We start from the raw sequence: 18,904 nt of genomic DNA, 5'->3' as shown, positions 1-18,904 counted from the left end.
AAAAGAACGATGGATTAAACCCAGATCTGTGACTGGGGGTGAATGTTTTGCCAATGTGCAACATTCCGTCCATCATCTTGTGTGTTTTGCTGGAAAAAGGAAATCCACCCGATAGAAAGCAAGCAAAAAAAAGTAAGAGTAAACCAAACAATGGTGGGCAATGGGCAGGTGCAGGACATCTGCCTTTCACTGTGTGGGTCACCCCAGAAGGTTTGCTTTCTGCTGGACCATGTTTCTGCTGTTTTAGAACTCTGTGCACTTTACCCCAGCCATACAGGAATAAAGTGCCTGTGCTCACCCTTTAAACATGGCTAATTGGCTAAATTGGCTTACTACTGATTGGCACTTTTAACATTCCTGTAATTCAATATTACATGGTACAAAGTGCATCCAGGGCCTGGAAGTTATATGTCACTGGTGGCCTGATGCACCTACTGGTTCACACACAACAGTGGCAGTGCAAATGTGGCTACGAGGCCCACTCTGAGTAGCCTGGCGGCTGCAGAGCAAGACCGGCAGGGTGACCGGTCAAAATAGCACCTTTTGAGAGATAAAGAGCTCCCTTTTAAATATTAGTAAGTCACCTCTATGTAGCTCTGCCAGTGCACCTCAGTTCCAGCTCTGCCAGTGCACCTCAGCCACATCTTGTGTATCCAGTCTATTCCAGTACTGAGATTAGCGTGCAGCTCTGCCAGTGCACCTCAGCTCCAGCTCTGCCAGTGCACCTCAGCCACATCTTGTGTATCCAGTCTATTCCAGTACTGAGATTAGCGCGCAGCTCTGCCGGTGCACCTCAGCCACATCCTGTGTATCCAGTCTATTCCAGTAATGAGATTAGCGCGCAGCTCCGCCAGTGCACCTCAGCCACATCTTGTGTATCCAGTCTATTCCAGTACTGAGATTAGCGCGCAGCTCCGCCAGTGCACCTCAGCCACATCTTGTGTATCCAGTCTATTCCACCAATGAGATTAACGCGCAGCTCTGCCAGTGCACCTCAGCCACATCTTGTGTATCCAGTCTATTCCACCAATGAGATTAGCGCGCAGCTCTACCAGTGCACCTCAGCCACATCTAGTGTATCGTCTATTCCACCAATGAGATTAGCGCGCAGCTCTGCCAGTGCACCTCAGCCACATCTTGTGTATCTAGTCTATTCCAGTACTGAGATTAGCGCGCAGCTCTGCTAGTGCACCTCAGCTCCAGCTCTGCCAGTGCACCTCAGCCACATCTTGTGTATCCAGTCTATTCCACCAATGAGATTAGCGCGCAGCTCTGCCAGTGCACCTCAGCCACATCTTGTGTATCCAGTCTATTCCACCAATGAGATTAGCGCGCAGCTCTGCCAGTGCACCTCAGCCACATCTTGTGTATCCAGTCTATTCCAGTACTGAGATTAGCGCGCAGCTCTGCCAGTGCACCTCAGCTCCAGCTCTGCCAGTGCACCTCAGCCACATCTTGTGTATCCAGTCTATTCCACCAATGAGATTAGCGCGCAGCTCTGCCAGTGCACCTCAGCCACATCTTGTGTATCCAGTCTATTCCACCAATGAGATTAGCGCGCAGCTCTGCCAGTGCACCTCAGCCACATCTTGTGTATCCAGTCTATTCCACCAATGAGATTAGCGCGCAGCTCTGCCAGTGCACCTCAGCCACATCTTGTGTATCGAGTCTATTCCAGTACTGAGATTAGCGCGCAGCTCTGCCAGTGCACCTCAGCTCCAGCTCTGCCAGTGCACCTCAGCCACATCTTGTGTATCCAGTCTATTCCACCAATGAGATTAGCGCGCAGCTCTGCCAGTGCACCTCAGCCACATCTTGTGTATCCAGTCTATTCCAGTAATGAGATTAGCGCGCAGCTCCGCCAGTGCACTTTAGCCACATCTTGTGTATCCAGTCTATTCCAGTAATGAGATTAGCGCGCAGCTCTGCCAGTGCACCTCAGCCACATCTTGTGTATCCAGTCTATTCCAGTACTGAGATTAGCGCGCAGCTCCGCCAGTGCACCTCAGCCACATCTTGTGTATCTAGTCCATTCCAGTAATGAGATTAGAGCGCAGCTCTGCCAGTGCACCTCGGCCACATCTTGTGTATCCAGTCTATTCCACCAATGAGATTAGCGCGCAGCTCCGCCAGTGCACCTCAGCCACATCTTGTGTATCCAGTCTATCCCACCAATGAGATTAGCGCCCAGCTCTGCCAGTGCACCTCAGCCACATCCTGTGTATCCAGTCTATTCCAGTACTGAGATTAGCGCGCAGCTCTGCCAGTGCACCTCAGCCACATCTTGTGTATCCAGTCTATTCCAGTAATGAGATTAGCGCGCAGCTCCGCCAGTGCACCTCAGCCACATCTTGTGTATCCAGTCTATCCCACCAATGAGATTAGCGCCCAGCTCTGCCAGTGCACCTCAGCCACATCCTGTGTATCCAGTCTATTCCAGTACTGAGATTAACGCGCAGCTCTGCCAGTGCACCTCAGCCACATCTTGTGTATCCAGTTTATTCCACCAATGAGATTAGCGCGCAGCTCTGCCAGTGCACCTCAGCCACATCTTGTGTATCCAGTCTATTCCAGTACTGAGATTAGCGCGCAGCTCCGCCAGTGCACCTCAGCCACATCTTGTGTATCCAGTCTATCCCACCAATGAGATTAGCGCCCAGCTCTGCCGGTGCACCTCAGCCACATCCTGTGTATCCAGTCTATTCCAGTACTGAGATTAGCGCGCAGCTCTGCCAGTGCACCTCAGCCACATCTTGTGTATCCAGTCTATTCCACCAATGAGATTAGCGCGCAGCTCTGCCAGTGCACCTCAGCCACATCTTGTGTATCCAGTCTATTCCAGTACTGAGATTAGCGCGCAGCTCTGCCAGTGCACCTCAGCTCTAGCTCTGCCAGTGCACCTCAGCCACATCCTGTGTATCCAGTCTACTCTAGTACGGAGATTAGCGCGCAGAATCCACTGATGATGAAAGTACCGGCACTCACCCGTAAAGAAGGTAGTACTTTCACTCACTTAAGATGTGGGTCTGGTACTCACCCCTGCTGCAGCTACTTCACCCACTTCTGATGACAGTACAGGCAGTGACCTGTGATGTAAGTGCTGCCACTCTCCTGTGATAAGTACTGTCACTCTCCTGTGATGCAAGTACTGTCACTCGTATGTGATAAGTGCTGGCACTCTCCTGTGATGCAAGTGCTGGCAATCTCCTGTGATAAGTACTGTCACTCTCCTGTGATGCAAGTACTGTCACTCGTATGTGATAAGTGCTGGCACTCACCTGTGATGCGAGTGCTGGCAATCTCCTGTGACGCAAGTAGTGACACTCTCCTGTGATGCAAGTACTGTCACTCGTATGTGATAAGTGCTGGCACTCACCTGTGATGCGAGTGCTGGCACTCTCCTGTGATGCAAGTGCTGGCACTCACCTGTGATATGTTCCGGCCCTCACCCCTGATGAGGGGACTGGGTGACACAGGCTCACTGTACCAAAGAACTGAACTACCCCAGTGCCCGGCGCCCTCTTACCTGGTCTCAGAGCCCTGGCAGCCGGTGTACGGGCAGCGAGCGGGCAGCCACAGGGGCAGCTGCTTTAAAAGTTCTTAGACACAGGGGCACTTACTGCCCCGGAGAACGCGGTTGGCACCCCTGCCAGGGGCCCTCACGTGCAGCGGGACCAGGAGAGGAGGGCAGGAGTCCTGGCGCCGCCTGGGTCAGGCAGCCCTGCCCAGTGCGCCCCAGCCTGGCAGCCGAGCAGTCCTCCCAGGGAGCGTCACCGCCAGGAACTAGTGAGTGAGCAGAGAGCACAGGACCCAGCAGGAGAGAGCCAGAGCCCCGGGGCACAGCTGAGCACAGGCAGCGGCAGCATCTGCATTCCCAGCAGCCCCTGCCCCTACCCGCCTGCCAGCCAGAGCAGACACTTAAAGGCACAGTGCACCCGCACACAGAGGAGAAGGGAGACGCCCCCTGCTTCAGGAGAGGAAGGACGGCACTGTCAGATCGACAATCGAGGGTCCGGTGCTGACACGGTCAGTTTCACAACAGACTGCGATGCGCTGGCACTTTCACATTCACAATAGTCAAGTGCTGTCACCGTCTGATTCGCAAGAGAATGAGGTGCTGGCACAGTCTGATGGTTAGAAGTGTGAAGTGCTGCACCGCCAGATTCACAACAGAACGTGAAGTGCTTGCACTGTCAGATTAACAACAGAGATTTAGGTGCTGGCACTGTCAGATTAACAACAGAAAGTGAAGTGCTTGAACCATAAAACTCACAACAGAAAGTGAAGTGCTGGCACTGTCCGAATAACAGAGTGAAGTGCTTGAATCGTCAGATTAACAACAGAGAGTGATGCGCTTGCACTGCCAGATTAACGGAGAGTGGAGTGCTAGCACTGTCAGATTAACAGAATGAAGTGCTTGAACCGTCAGATTAACAACAGAGTGACAATCACCAGCACTGTCATATTACAATAACTCAGAAGCGCGGGCCCAGAGGGGTTAGCACAGAGTGACAATCACCAGCACTGTCATATTACAATAACTCAGAAGCGCGGGCCCAGAGGGGTTAGCACAGAGTGACAATCACCAGCACTGTCATATTACAATAACTCAGAAGCGCTGGCCCTAGAGGGGTTAGCACAGAGTGACAATCACCAGCACTGTCATATTACAATAACTCAGAAGCGCGGGCCCTAGAGGGGTTTAGCGCAGTGTTTGCACTTTAGAAGTACAAGGATAGACGTGACAGTTCTGTAAAATTTCAAGTGTGAACCAACACCGCCCAGATACAAAGGCCTCGAAGTGCAGGCACGGTCTTTTTAGACGAGTGTAAAATACTAGCATTATCAGATTACTGTAGAGTGGGTGTGTTAGTGTTGTCATGTTACAAGAGTGTAAAGTGCTAGCGTTATCAGATTGCAAGAGAGTGAGTGTGCTACTGTTGTCATGTCAGAGAGTTGAAAGTGTAAACTGCTATTATCAGAGTACAATGGAGATGGGGTAGTAGTGATGTAATGTTAGAGTGTAAAGCGCTAGCACTATCAGATTACAGTTGAGAGGGAGTGCTCATGTTGTCAGGTTACAAAGAGAGTAAAGTGCTAGCATTACCAGATTACAATAATGTAGAATGTTAGCAGTGTCATGTTACAAAAGGGTAAATTGCTAGCAATATCAGGATACAATTGAGTGGTGTTGTTAGAGCTGTCATGTTACAAGAGCGTAAAGTGCTAGCAATATCAGGATACAATTGAGTGGTGTTGTTAGAGCTGTCATGTTACAAGAGCGTAAAGTGCTAGCAATATCAGGATACAATAGAGTGGTGTTGTTAGAGCTGTCATGTTACAAGAGCGTAAAGTGCTACCAATATCAGGATACAATAGAGTGGTGTTGTTAGAGCTGTCATGTTACAAGAGCGTAAAGTGCTAGCAATATCAGGATACAATAGAGTGGTGTTGTTAGAGCTGTCATGTTACAAGAGCGTAAAGTGCTACCAATATCAGGATACAATAGAGTGGTGTTGTTAGAGCTGTCATGTTACAAGAAAGTAAAATGCTACTATTAGCAGATCACAGTAGAGTGGGCGTGTTAGGGCAATCATGTTACGAGAGCATAAAGTGCTAGCATTATCAGGTTACAATATTGTAGAATGTTAGCAGATTCATGTTATAAGAGTGTAAAATGCTAGCATTATCAGAATATAATAGAGCCGGGAGGCTAGCACTGTCATGTCATATGAGCGTAAAGTGCTGGTATTATCAGATTATAATAGAGTTGGTGTGTTCGCGCTGTCGTGTCATATGAGTGTAAAGTGCTGGCATTATCAGAACAACAGAGTGGGAACCTAGCGCTGTCGTGTCATATGAGTGTAAAGTGCTGGCATTATCAGATTACAACAGAGTGAGAAGCTAGCGTTGTTGTGTAATACGAGTGTAAAGTGCTGGCATTATCAGATTACAACAGAGTGAGAAGCTAGCGTTGTTGTGTAATACGAGAGTAAAGTGCTGGCTCCATAAACAATGGACATTTATCACAGATATTGAAGAAGACAAACATATGCCACTACTTAAGACAATCTGCACACTCTAGACCCCAACAGCTGAGACTAACTTTCAATGTTCCTTTCCTTAGCAAACCATATAGACAGAGCAGCCTTTTGCCAAGCTCTAAATTAATTGGAGGAAACCACCTGCTCTGAGACTGGCAGACAGGGTCACGGCCAAGAAGAGGGGGCGAACCAGCCCCAACCACAAAATAAAAATGACCTAAAAGCACGGATGATAAACATGGCGTAGATGCGGTGCTGCCCCCGCACTTTCTATCCGCTTTAAAGTAGCAGCCAGGACACATCACGTCTTAGCCTGAAAGAAGCTGGTGCAGACTGCAGATGGCATCGCTCTTACCTGTATGTCCTCTTCCCTCACCATCAGGCCCATCTTTCTTCCCACATCCCCTTCCTCGTGGATTGCTCACTGCAGTGAAACGGGGTCCATCAAGGGGCCGGCGCTCTCAGATTACAGCCCAGTTGAAGTGCTGGCGCTGTCAGATTACAGCCCAGCTGAAGTGCTAACGCTTTCAGATTACAGCCCAATTGAAGTGCTGTCAAATTACAGCCCAATTTGAGTGCTGGTGCTGTCAGATTACAGCCCATCTGAAGTGCTAGCTCTGTCAGATTACAGCCCAGCCGAAGTGCTGGCGCTCTCAGATTACAGCCCAGTTGAAGTGCTGGCACTGTCAGATTACAGTCCAGTTAAATTGCTAACGCTTTCAGATTACAGCCCAATTGAAGTGCTAGCTCTGTCAGATTACAGCCCAGCTGAAGTGCTGGTGCTCTCTGATTACAGCCCAACTGAAGTGCTGGTGCTGTAAGATTACAGCCCAGTTGAAGTGCTGGTGCTGTAAGATTACAGCCCAGTTGAAGTGCTGGTGCTGTAAGATTATAGCCCAGTTGAAGTGCTGGTGCTGTCAGATTATAGCCCAGTTGAAGTGCTTGCGCTGTCAGTTTACAGCCCAACTGAAGTGACAGTACTGACTCAATACATACACTGCAGATCTGTAGACATGTCAGTACTGTCCACCTTTGAAGACTGTGCACCTGGTGAGAAGTGCCAGTACTGTCCCATTAAATACACTGAAGATCTGCAGAGAAAGGTTATGTATTTGTAAGACGCTATATTCATCACAGTGACGCTAGAAGGCAACCAGACCGAGCATACAGAAAAGAAGACTCCAGAAAAAAGGGTTTTTATTTCATTTTCTAAACAGAAGGTAAGAGGAAGTGCTACTTAGATCTGAATGCAGATTATCCCAGAGGCGGGCGAGGGAGGAGAACGCGTTGCCGCCATTGGTTGAATTTTTGAAGGATGGGTGAGCACTGAAGAGGAACAACAAGGAGGAAGGGGGGCGACATTTGCACATTCTGGATTAAAAAAATTCAGGAACCTCTGTGTGTAAGAGTTTATGAGGTAAGCAGAGGACCATGAAATATTCAGGTCTGAATGGACAGACAGCCGGACAGATAGACCGATCTAACCGCTCTGAAGCAGAAGCAGGAAGTGAGAGTTCCAAATCCGGTGGCCTGAGTCTGAATCCAGTGAAGTTTTTTGAAAACGCCAGTTGGGCATCCCATAATTTAGTGAGTCGCAGTAATCGAGTCCTGATCCAATGAGGGCCGCAGTAGCTGCTCTCAAGCTTTCCAGAGACAGTAGGGTCAGGTCGAAGTGTACAGATGCGGAATGCACACCATGAAACAGCTGCAGACACCGGGCTTTCCAGGGTCTGTTTTACATCTCGTTTAATTCCCAGGCATTTAACACAAGATTTTTTTTCGGGGGGTAACTAACCAAGGGTGAGAGGCCAAAGAGGGGGCGACCGCACCACAGGGGCTTTACAAAGCCAGAGGATGTCCTCTTCAGTTTTTTCATTTATTTTAATTCAATGTTCATTTTTAGGTCTCGCCTGAGCCAGCACTTTAGCGCTGCTCTGGCGAGAGTTTTAGTAAGCGGGATTTGGAAGTGCAAACTAGTGGCTTTTCAGGCCTCCAGATACAGTGCATGTGCGCCGGGCGCGCGCACCATTTGTCAGCCTGCGTGATCACTCGCGGCCGCTTTGATGTTCTCAGTGAGCCGCGCGGCCACTGAGAACATCAAAGCGGCCGCGAAAGTGCACACCATTTGCCAGCCTGCGTGCCTCTATCCCCTTAGTGCGCGCGACTGCCCTACCCCCCTCCCTTATCCCACTTCCTGCTTGTTATTGTCTTATTGTCTCCATCAGCAGTGAAGAGGGCTCGCGCTCGACAGCTTCGGCCTGTTTGCTGTGCCTGAGACAGGCAAATACTTTAGCTTTCCCGTCAGTTATAAAGGGTCAGCATTCTGCAAATGAATGACTACCAGGCAATCGACCTCTACCCCCTAAAGTGCCCTGAGGCCAAACCGACGTTACCCTTAACTTACTCGCATGAGCTAAAATCAACAACGTCCTAATGTCTCATTATATGTAAGCGCTGTCGGACTCGTCCCAGTGTTACCATAGCATTCACTATTCAGTAGTTTAGCAAGGATACCATGAGCCTTAATGCAAGCAAGCAACAAGCACTGGCATAGCCAATAGGTCTCGACTTTGGGACCTTATAAGTGCTTAGTTATCCAACACACCAGCCTTCGTGCAACAACATCAACTGTTGCATGGCTAAACACTTATAAGGTGCCAAAGGCGAGACCTATTGGCTATGCCAATGCTTGTTAACTAGTTGTCGTCCTTCCAACTCTATTTACTGGGTTGTATGTTCGAACCACGCATGCATTTACCACATGCCTTTACAACGCATGCCTTAACCGCCCAATTCCTTACAAAGACTTGCTTTAGGGAAAGCGCTGGACTTTGGAAAAGTATAATTTACTATTCCAACTCCAGTCTGCGAACTGTAGGGAAAGTGTTGGACTAAAAGTCCAACATCAGTCCAACAACGCTTTCCCTAAGGTAAGTTGCTGTAAGGACTTGAGTGGTAAAGGAATGGGTTGTAAAGACGCATTCGTGGTTCGAGCAGCGTTGTGAAGGCTGTTTCCCATATACTGTAAGAGCAGTCCTAAAGAAAGGGTGATGTCACAGCGACTCCATTAATATAGAAAACCAGCCGAGAGGCATCAGTGGAAGTATAGAGCCTGCAGACAAGATGCGATACATTGCATGAGGGGGCTGGAGGGGGGAGGTGGCAAACTGGGCTTAAATGAATAGGGTGCGAGGATGGATCCTGATGGAACCAAATCTGATGAGAGACTGCCAAAGAAGATTCTTTCATATCTATTTTTTAAGAAGAATGACACCAAGCAAGTACCACCTCGTTAACCTGGAGATCAGTACTATATGGTCCACAGTACGGGAGGGTGCGGAGACGTCCAACAAGAGAAGAACCGAGGTACAGCACGGACACCAGTAAGGGTTCAATGCTGGGGTTAGGGTGAAAGCCAGTCTGGAACTCACCAAGTGAATTCTTGGATTCCAGAAAGGTGAGTCATTAGTGAAGCACAGCACTTTATAGGATTTTAGGGACAGTAAGTAAGAGTGACAGGAACAGTCCGATGGTTTGACTCAACATGCACTAAAGCGTTGTCCAACTCGCACTCAGCTTTACGCACGGTCCCAAGAGATAACTTGCTGGTTCAGAGTTTACAGGCCACATATAAGGTGGCGAGATCCTCCGGGACAAAGAGATTAAGAAATGCAGACCTCACCTCGCGGATTCGGCATCCTCTCTGGGGATCATTTTAGACAAAAACCTAAACATGCAGAAGCACGTCAGTTCCCTCACCAAAGGAGCGACCCTCCAACTCAACATCCTCAGAAAACTCAAACCCTACCTTCCTGCTCCGGACCTTAAGGTTGCAGTGCAAGCCCTCGTGATTTCAAAGCTGGACTATGGAAGTGCTACGCTGTGTGGCTTGCCCAGAGTGAAGACCGCTCCTCTTAGGGCTGCCCTCAATTCTGCTGCTAGGCTCATAACTGGCACAAAAAAAGTCAATCGTATCTCTCCGGACTTGTTAGCCCTTAATTGGCTTCCTTATAAAGCCCAGATACACTTACAAATCACATGCATGGCACAGAAAGCCATCCACTACCAGACTCCGCAATACCTCACGCAGAAATTGGAGCCCTCATGCGGTTCAAGAGCCTCCAGAAGTGCCAGCACCCTATTACTCAAACCCCATACATTCAAGGAAAAAAAGACCTACAATCGTGCCTTCTGTGGTATGGCTCCAAGGATCTAGAACTCCCTCCCCCGTACTCAGGACGAATCCTTCCACATTCCTCTTCAAGAAAGAAGCCAAAAGGCTCCTAATGAAGAAATTCTTACCTCGGTCTGGCCTCACCACTTGATGCCGTGGCCTAACCGTCGATCCGTGGCAAGGCGGCCTGGACCATTTGAATGCTCGTACTTTTTATGTCTGTGAATTTTCGCTTTGTATATTATGGCCTTCACATTTTATGACTCAGGAGAATGTTTGATCACTTTTGACTGTGAAATTTTAGCTGTGTTTACCATGTTGGACATTTAAGGGTCATGAGGATGTTCGGACACCGATGACTGTGTAATTATCACTTTGTTTATTTTCTCCAGCTGTGATATTTTATGTATATGATTACTTCTCTTTGGTTACTCTTGGTTGTTTACATGTACCCTCCTGCTACATATATTGTAAAGCGCTCTGATACCCCCGGTGCTCATGTTCGCGCTATATAAAACTTTATAAATAAATCAAATTAAGGGAGGAAGCCTGGGTGATCTTGCGATTGGCATCGACGAAAAAGGACAGCACTGGGCTCTGGAAGGTGGTGAAGGCCCCATTTTTAGGTCTCGCCTGACCCAGCGCATGCGCTGGTCTGGCGAGACTTATTGAGAGGGCTCCAAAAAGTGCTACCAGGCCAGCCTAGAGCTACAGTGCATGTGCGCGGGCGCGCGCGCCGCTCTTTACCGCAATTACTTTCACTTTTGCGGCCGCACGGCCGCTTTGCATAGCCAATAGGTCTCGCTTTTGGGACCTTATAAGTATTTAGTTATGCAACTGTTGCATGGCTAAACACTTATAAGGTCCCAAAGGCGAGACCTATTGGCTATGCCAATGCTTGTTAGAGGAAGTAAACGAGCCGACATTAGATGTGCACATAGGAGAAGAGGGATGGGTGGACCTACCCCTGGGTCCACTGAGCATCCTCTGGGGGATGGATTTCCCCATCTAGTGTTCGAGGTGCTGGAGGTAAAGCGAGCACTGGCTCAGGGTAGTACCCTGAAGGCTACCGGCCAGATGGGATACCGGATGACATCATTCTGGAACATCAGGATTTATGGGCACCGTTATAAATGGGCGTTTTTAAAACAATAGCAAAAACGGGCCTACCAATAATCTATAATTGTATCCATACATAAGAAAGGGGATAAATCGACTCCTAAAAATTATAGACCCATCTCACTGATCGATAGTGCGGCTAAACGTGTGGGGCGCTTGCTTTTGCACAGGTTGGAGGAGTGGCCAGTGGAAAGGAACATTTTAGTGAAAACTCAGTACGGTTTTAGAAAGGGAAAAGGGACCATCAACCAGTGCCTTAATTTGAGCACGTGATGGTTAAATATAGAGTGGTGAAGAAAGTCCAATTTTTATGGCTTTCATGGATCTAGCGTCCGCATTCGATCGCATTTGCAATATATTAAGTGTTCCCTGGTGGAGATGGTACTTTTAGAATTATTTGAGTCTACTTCCGCATGTTTGTTAATTACAAAGGCGGGGCTAAGAAGATTTTCTTAGCAAGGGTCGCTGCAAATCGATGGGAGACAAACAGGAATAAAGTTGCTGTCAGTCTGTATCAAGCGCCTCCCCCCCTCTAAACAAGGTGCTCAGTCTTACTTAGTTTCTGTGCAAAATTTGCACAATCATTTTTTTTTTTTTTTTTTTACAAGATTCCGCCTAAATTATATTTCAATGATGCTTGGCTTCCCTGCAAATCCTCATTCACTGAGTGATCTTAGCTTATGCAGCGGCGTATCAATACAGTCAGATCGACACTAACTATTTTTCTGTACATTTCACTCCACACAAAGGAAGAGATTTATTGTCACGCTCTTGTGCAGATATCATTTTAGACAGTGTCGCTCAGCCCTACTTGTTTTTCAACATCTTATTCGTCCACGGGCGGGTCATACATAGCGTCAGACCTCTGGGCTTGCTTGAAGGGCAGGCGAGCTCATTAGTTGTTGGACAAAAGTAGATGAGTTGATGCGTCGACCCATGAGCACTATGTCTGCTGATAGACTGTATAAATAGGACGCTACTTTTTTAACTGCCGCATTTTACATTTATTATGTCAAGTGTTTGTGATTCTTTTGGAAGCGATTTGATGATAGCCCCGGCATGCTGGGGGTAGCACTGTTTTATTATCAATGCAATTTTATCCATGTATTGCCTTGATGAAATATCTGTTTAATCCTTTTTAAAGTAAAAGAACGTGAAGTTATAAGTTTTCTGCCATAAAATTTAATGTATGAATTTTTAGTATTGGTCTCGGTACGGATCGTGAATTTTTCGCTTATTTACCAGGCTTGTTTTCTAAATGTTTATACTTTTTATGCTACAGAAATGAAGCGAAATCAAGATCTTTGACTGAGTGACAGGAACAAAACTGGACGGGATTTCCAGATCCCGGTTTGATATTTTAAAGCCAGGCCTGGCCATGCCTTGTTTTAGTTTGATGAACGAGGCATTGAAGCGAGATTGACGCAGAGCCTCGTCAGGGCCTGGGGTTTCAAGATGGATTATCTGAAGTGGAAAAAGATCAATGGGAGAACCAGGCTTCCATTTCCTGATCAGTGAGGTCACGCCATCCCATGTGAAATTAGAACAAGAGACCGGCGGGAAAGCATCCCTGCTCGGATAGTCCTTCTGTGGGAAGAATGGAAGCGAGCCATGTCAGTACTGGGACGGCACAGATGGGGAGAAGTGCCAGTGCTGCCCCATCAAATAACCACCGATGACACAGACATTCGAGCACTGCCCCTTTAGCCACATGGCACACCTGGTGAGAAGTGCCAGTATTGTCCCATTCAATAACTTGGAGCTTCAGAGATGTTCAAATATTGCCCCTTTTTCTAGATGGCACACTTGGTGAGAGGTGCCAGTGCTGTCCCATTAAGTATCTTAGAGCTACAGAGATATTCGAATATTGCCCCTTTATACAAATGGCATATCTGGTGAGAAGTGCCAGTACCGTCCCATTAAATAACCACAGAGATTTAAGTACTGTCCCTTCATCCAGATGGCACACCTGGTGAGAAGTGCCAGTACCGTCCCATTAAATAACCACGGATATTTAAGTACTGTCCCTTCATCCAGATGGCACACCTGGTGAGAAGTGCCAGTACCGTCCCATTAAATAACCACGGATATTTAAGTACTGTCCCTTCATCCAGATGGCACACCTGGTGAGAAGTGCCAGTACTGTTCCTATAAATAACCCAGAGCTACAGAGATATTCAAAAATTGTCCCTTTATCCAGATTGCACACTTGAAGTGCCAGTACTGTCCCATTAAATAACCACAGACTACACAGACATTCAAGTACTGTCCCTTTATCCAGATTACACCCCAGATGAGATGCTCCAGTAATGTCCCATTAAACATGATGTGGTCATGCAGACATTCCAGTACTGTCTCTTTATACAGACTCCGAACCTGGGGAGAAGTGCCAGTACTGTCACATTAAATATGCTAAGGGCTTGCTGAGGCATTCAAGTACTGTCCCTTTACACAAACTCCAGACCTTTTGGGAATGTTAATGCTGCCCCATTAAACCTGCTGCAGGCCTGCTGAGAGATTTCAGTACTGTCCTTTCATACAGACTCCACACCTTGTGAGAAGTGTCAGTACTGCCCCATTAAACCTGCTGTAAACCTGCTGATACATTCCAGTACTGTCCTTTCATACAGACGCCACACCTGGTGAGAAGTGTCAGTGCTGTCTCATCAAACATTCTGCAGGCCTGCTGAGACATTCCAGTACTGTCCTTTCATACAGACTCCACACCTGGTGAGAAGTGTCAGTACTGCCCCATTAAACCTGATGTAGACCTGGAGCAATATACCAGTACTGTCACTGTATACAGACTCTACACGAGGCGAGAATTGTTAGTACTGTTCCATTAAACCTGCTGTACTCCTTAAGAGACATTCCAATAATGTCCTTTTGTGCAGACCCCACACCTGGTGAGAAGTACTAGTACTGGCCCATTAAACTTGCTGTAGGTCTGAGAGGCACTCCAATACTGTCCTTTTGGACAGACTCCACATCTGGTGAGAAGTGTCAGTACTTTACCCCATCAAACATGATGCAGGCCTGAAGAGACATTCCAGTTCTGTCTCTTTTTATACACTGCAACCCTGGTGAGAAGTGCCAACACTCCTCAATGTACTACGCTGTACACCTACGCAGACATTCAAGTACTGCCCCTTAATACAAAGCCCACACCTGGCGAGCAGGGCCAGTACTCGCCCATTAAACAAACTTTAGTCCTCCGAGACATTCGGTTCCGTCTCATGTGACCCAGACTGCACTATCTGATATCGAGAGCCGCGTGCACCTCCAAACACGCCTCGGAAGCCCGAGTCATCACAGACAATGCATATCAGGTCCACGGGCCCTCGCCACCTTTTCTTAAAGGGACAGGACCCCTTTACATAACACCCTCTCCAGATCGCTCGCCCTTATGAAGGCCCACTTCCCCCCCTAGATCACCTCGGGACCCATCCGACGTACCTACACACAGTCAACGCGCCACCCACCACGACCGCTTATCCTTGCCCGCCCTACATGTACTCCCCCCCCTCATGCTCCTCTTATTCATCTCCCTCCTCCCCCTTTTTTCTTTATCCTTCTTTATTTTTTATTTAGGAATCTGTTTATTTAAGTTTTCGTTGCAGGTAAAACCACACAATACATCATACTTCATCAAATAGCATTGTTACATAAATCTTGTATTCAGGCGTCAATGTATAACTGATACAAGCATGGTGCGTTACATTAGGTGTACTGTAACCGGTTGTGTCCCAAAATATAACCTGTTAGGTCATAAGTAAATCCATCTCCATTCGTGCCGTTATGGCCCCAGCCCTAGTGGAGAGCATCCGCTCACCAGCGTCGATGCCAATTGTGTGCTATTCTCAGTGCTTCCCTGGATAATTATACAAACAGTACTATACTCCCCATTCTGTAGCTGGGCAGCTGTCCTTCCAACAATCTAACAACTAAAACAATGTACAACAGCAGCTTGTATCTTCTAGTCTAGTCGGCCCCCACTCCGCTGACCCCTCTCCCATCAGGCTCCGCCCTCCCTGGCCCCCACCACTCAAAGAGGGAAAATCAGGCGCTTATATCCAATCTGCGGCTTGCACTATCTTCGCCAGCCAGCCAGTCGCCCCCACCAGCGCGGAGTCTCTATCAGGTGAACAGTGCCCCATCGCCTGACGCGGCTCCTACAGCGCAGCAGTGTCCTCCCCCGGGGCCACCTCCTCCGATTGCGACAAGAGCTGCCTCATTTCCCCCCACTGGGCGGCGACGGGCGTCGTCCTAAGGCCCAGTGTCTCCTCCCGCCGAAGCGCCACCTCTTCTGCCTTTGCCCACACCATAAAAGAGCAACGCCACGCTCGCACATGCGGTGCGGTATCCGCCTTCCAGCGCTTGGTGATGAGCCGCTTAGCCACTATTATCCCCAGATCAAGGAAACGACAGGCCACCTTCGCCGGTGGCGGTCGGGCAAAGAGATGCAGCAGGTATGTGGGCCACTCAGATGGAATCTCCCGGCCCGTACACCTGCGGAGTTCCACATGTATCGCTTGCCAGTATATCTGCAGTGCGGGGCAGCCCCACAGCATGTGGATCAGGTCGGCGCCAAGCGTCGCACAACGGGGGCAGCACGCATCCGTTCTGCAAAAATACTTATTGATGGCGCCCGGTGTGAGGTAGGCCCTGTGTAGGACAAAGAACTGTATTTGACGGAATCTCATATTTCGGGGCACCCTCCTTGGCCCCCTCAGCGCTCCCTCCCATTTCCTGTCTACCATAGGGCGGGCAAGGTCCCCCTCCCACTTCCCGCGCAGTGTCCCCAGACTCGGCGCCGCATGAATCCGCAAGGCCCCAGCGAACTACTTGATCAGGTGTCCTCCTCGGCCCATGACATGGAGATACTGCAGCACTAAATGCTGCTCCGGTTCCACCTGCAGGTCTCCCTAGTGACCCACCAGAGTCTCTATTAGGGCCCGGTGGCGGAGAAACTGGCCCTGCGCCAGCCCCGTCTTTTCTGCAAGGGTCGCAAACGGTAAGAGGCCCCCTTCATGGTATAGGTCCTCCATGGTGTGGATATCAACCGCGTGCCAATCCCGCAACTCCGCAGCTCCCAACGTGTCTCGCCCACAAGGGGAACCCTCCAGTGGGATGGCCGGGGCGTATGGGAGCGTGGCCCTCGTCAGCCGGAGGCTTCTTCGGTAGCTTTTACAAGCCACCACTAACAGCAACGGTTCCGGCTTCAGCGCTCCCGTCGTCGGATGAAAAATCCTGAGGAGCTCGGTCAATGACAGCGGCGGATTCTCCGCTGTCGCCGTATCCTCTCGACACCTGTCAGCCAGCCAGCGAGCCACCCACTGCAGCTGTGCGGCCAGATAGTAATGCTCCAGGCAGGGCATCCCGAGCCCGCCCCCACCCACGGGAAGGCACAATTTCGGCAGCGCAACTCTGTGGCGCGTCGTCCCCCATATGAAGTCGCGGAGGGAGCACGTGAGGGGCGCAAAGAAGGACACCGGTAGGTACACCGGCAAGTTGGCAAAATAATACAGCAGACGGGGCAGCACCACCATCTTAACGAGCGCGATTCGGCCAGTCACCGAAAGGGTAAGTGTGCCCCAAAACGCCATCTGGGTCCGGATCGCGGTCACCGTGCGTCCTAGGTTACCCTCCACCAGGTCCGCCGGGCGGCGATAGATCTGGACACCCAGATAGCGAAAGGTGTCCGGCTGCCACTGTACCCGCACTCCTCCAAGGCAGTAGCCGGGGTCCTGGACGTCGCCCCCAAAGGCGTACAGACAGGATTTGGCCGCGTTCACTCGGAGGCCTGAGAGCCGCTCAACTTTTTTCTTTATCCTTCTTTATCGTTTTTCCTCTCCTTCCCACAGTTCATAGTTAATTCCATCGGCAGTTCAAAAACCGATACACTAGTTAAACGGAATAGATGTTCACATACGTCATAAGGGAAGAGCTACAAAGACAGAAACGGGGAGAACGAGCTAACCCTAGCTATCACGTGACACACCGGTACAGTCGCAATGGTACAGCCCATTGGAACAAACCAGTAGTAGATTTACGATCTTAGCAAGGTCAAGGGGTTCCAGGGACTAGGCAACCAATGCAATCACCCTTTGCAAACAGTAATGATGCTTTACAATGATGTAAAAAGTGATTCATCGATGATATATTTGATGTACATTATGGAACGTTGTATGCAAAACCCTAATAAAAAAATTCAAACAAAAATAACACCCTCTCCAGGCCCTTCCCTTCCATCTACTGACTTGTGAGGCCGCCGTCTCTCGCCGGAAGCGACTGCTGACTCACCCGCCTTACAAAGCAGCAATATGTTAACGTGGTACAATAAATCAGCAGAATACACAAATAATTAAAGCGGAACTTTACTCAGATAAGTTCCAACAGTTGCGCTGCAGCGTCACAGCGCCTGTTGCAAGAGCCCACGGACGAGGTGAAAGGCGCTATCACAGCTGCAGTTCAAACAATAAACTCTTTCTGAACTGTTTGTCCCTGAAAAATACATTTATTAGCAGATAAGGAGCCATTTATGGCAGTATGATTATTTATTGCACTGCGGTGTTTATTGCAGGAAGACAGGGCTCTCTCTCTGCCTGCAGCTTATCACATATTCTGCATTTTAGTTGCTTTCTACACGCAGGTATTTGCACTATGCGGAAAATATATTTTGCCACCAATCTCAAGCTATGCGTTGGCAGGTTTATGTTCAACGTAGAGCGCCTACATTTTTCTGCAACCACAGTTTCCCTCATCAGAAAGAACATGAAAGCAAGAATTCAGAAATGGCTAAAGGAATGCATTATACGGAGTAAATGCCCCCCAGTTATGTGTGTGATAATACTGCAAGTCCTCTCGGAGTGCCACAGCTTCTAAGCCTTAGTCACTTATATGATGAGTGAACCCCTTCTGGCGTGCAGCACCATTACAATTAAGGCTCTCTGTTTTTACCAATTTTCACAGATAAATACAGATAGAAACCCATTTATTTTCTTGTCTGTATTTATTTTTAAATGTGGATAAAAACGGAAATTGGGTTGTTTTTTTGAGCGATTCTAAATGTGGTCAGTCATGGTTGGCAAGTGAATAGCTATGTGGATTGACAGGCAAAGTGGTTAAAAAAAGAAAGGAATTTTTTTGTTAAAGCAGATATGCACAAGGTTGATACTAAAATGTGTATGTTTTCATATAAGTAGATTGATTTATCATCAGTCGGTTTTCAGATCATTGAAACCTCTCAGGCATTCAAGCAGGAGTGCACATTTATCGGTTAAATACATGTGGGAATATACTAGTTTCAGCTTAAGTTTTTTCCCCAAACCCAAAATAAATATGGATTAATTCAGATAAAATTAGTAAAAAATAAATACCAATACATTCAGACAGAAAAGTCAAAAAATAAATATCATAAAACCTAGAGTCCTAATTATAATGCAGAGCAGGGCTTACTGTGTCCCTGTAGATTTTACAACAGTCAACTTTACTCTGATCTCCACACAATTCACCAAGTGGCATCAGCTTAAAGATGGTGGTTACAGAAACCAGTGCCTACGACTAC

At 48.4% G+C, this 18,904-nt stretch overlaps 1 protein-coding gene across 9 annotated transcripts in view; it reads right to left on the bottom strand.

Moving 5' to 3' along the window:
• LOC146806248 (uncharacterized) overlaps positions 1 to 18,904 on the bottom strand; it is a 377,938-nt gene that overhangs the window by 94,749 nt on the left and 264,285 nt on the right. The window contains exon 1 of one of the 9 annotated variants that reach the window (XM_085623501.1): positions 3,527 to 3,842. The exons of 7 other annotated variants lie outside the window; for them this stretch is intronic. The gene's annotated coding sequence lies outside the window, so the exon portion shown is untranslated. Of the gene's footprint in view, positions 1 to 3,526; positions 3,843 to 18,904 lie in introns of those variants that run through there. One more of the 9 variants, XM_085623506.1, reaches the window with a different exon arrangement.

The sequence above is a fragment of the Triturus cristatus genome, chromosome 8, assembly GCF_964204655.1.
Source record: "Triturus cristatus chromosome 8, aTriCri1.1, whole genome shotgun sequence".
NCBI classification, from domain to species: Eukaryota; Metazoa; Chordata; class Amphibia; order Caudata; family Salamandridae; genus Triturus; species Triturus cristatus.
Note: the sequence above shows the minus strand (reverse complement) of the source record. Positions and strands in the feature narration are given on the sequence as shown.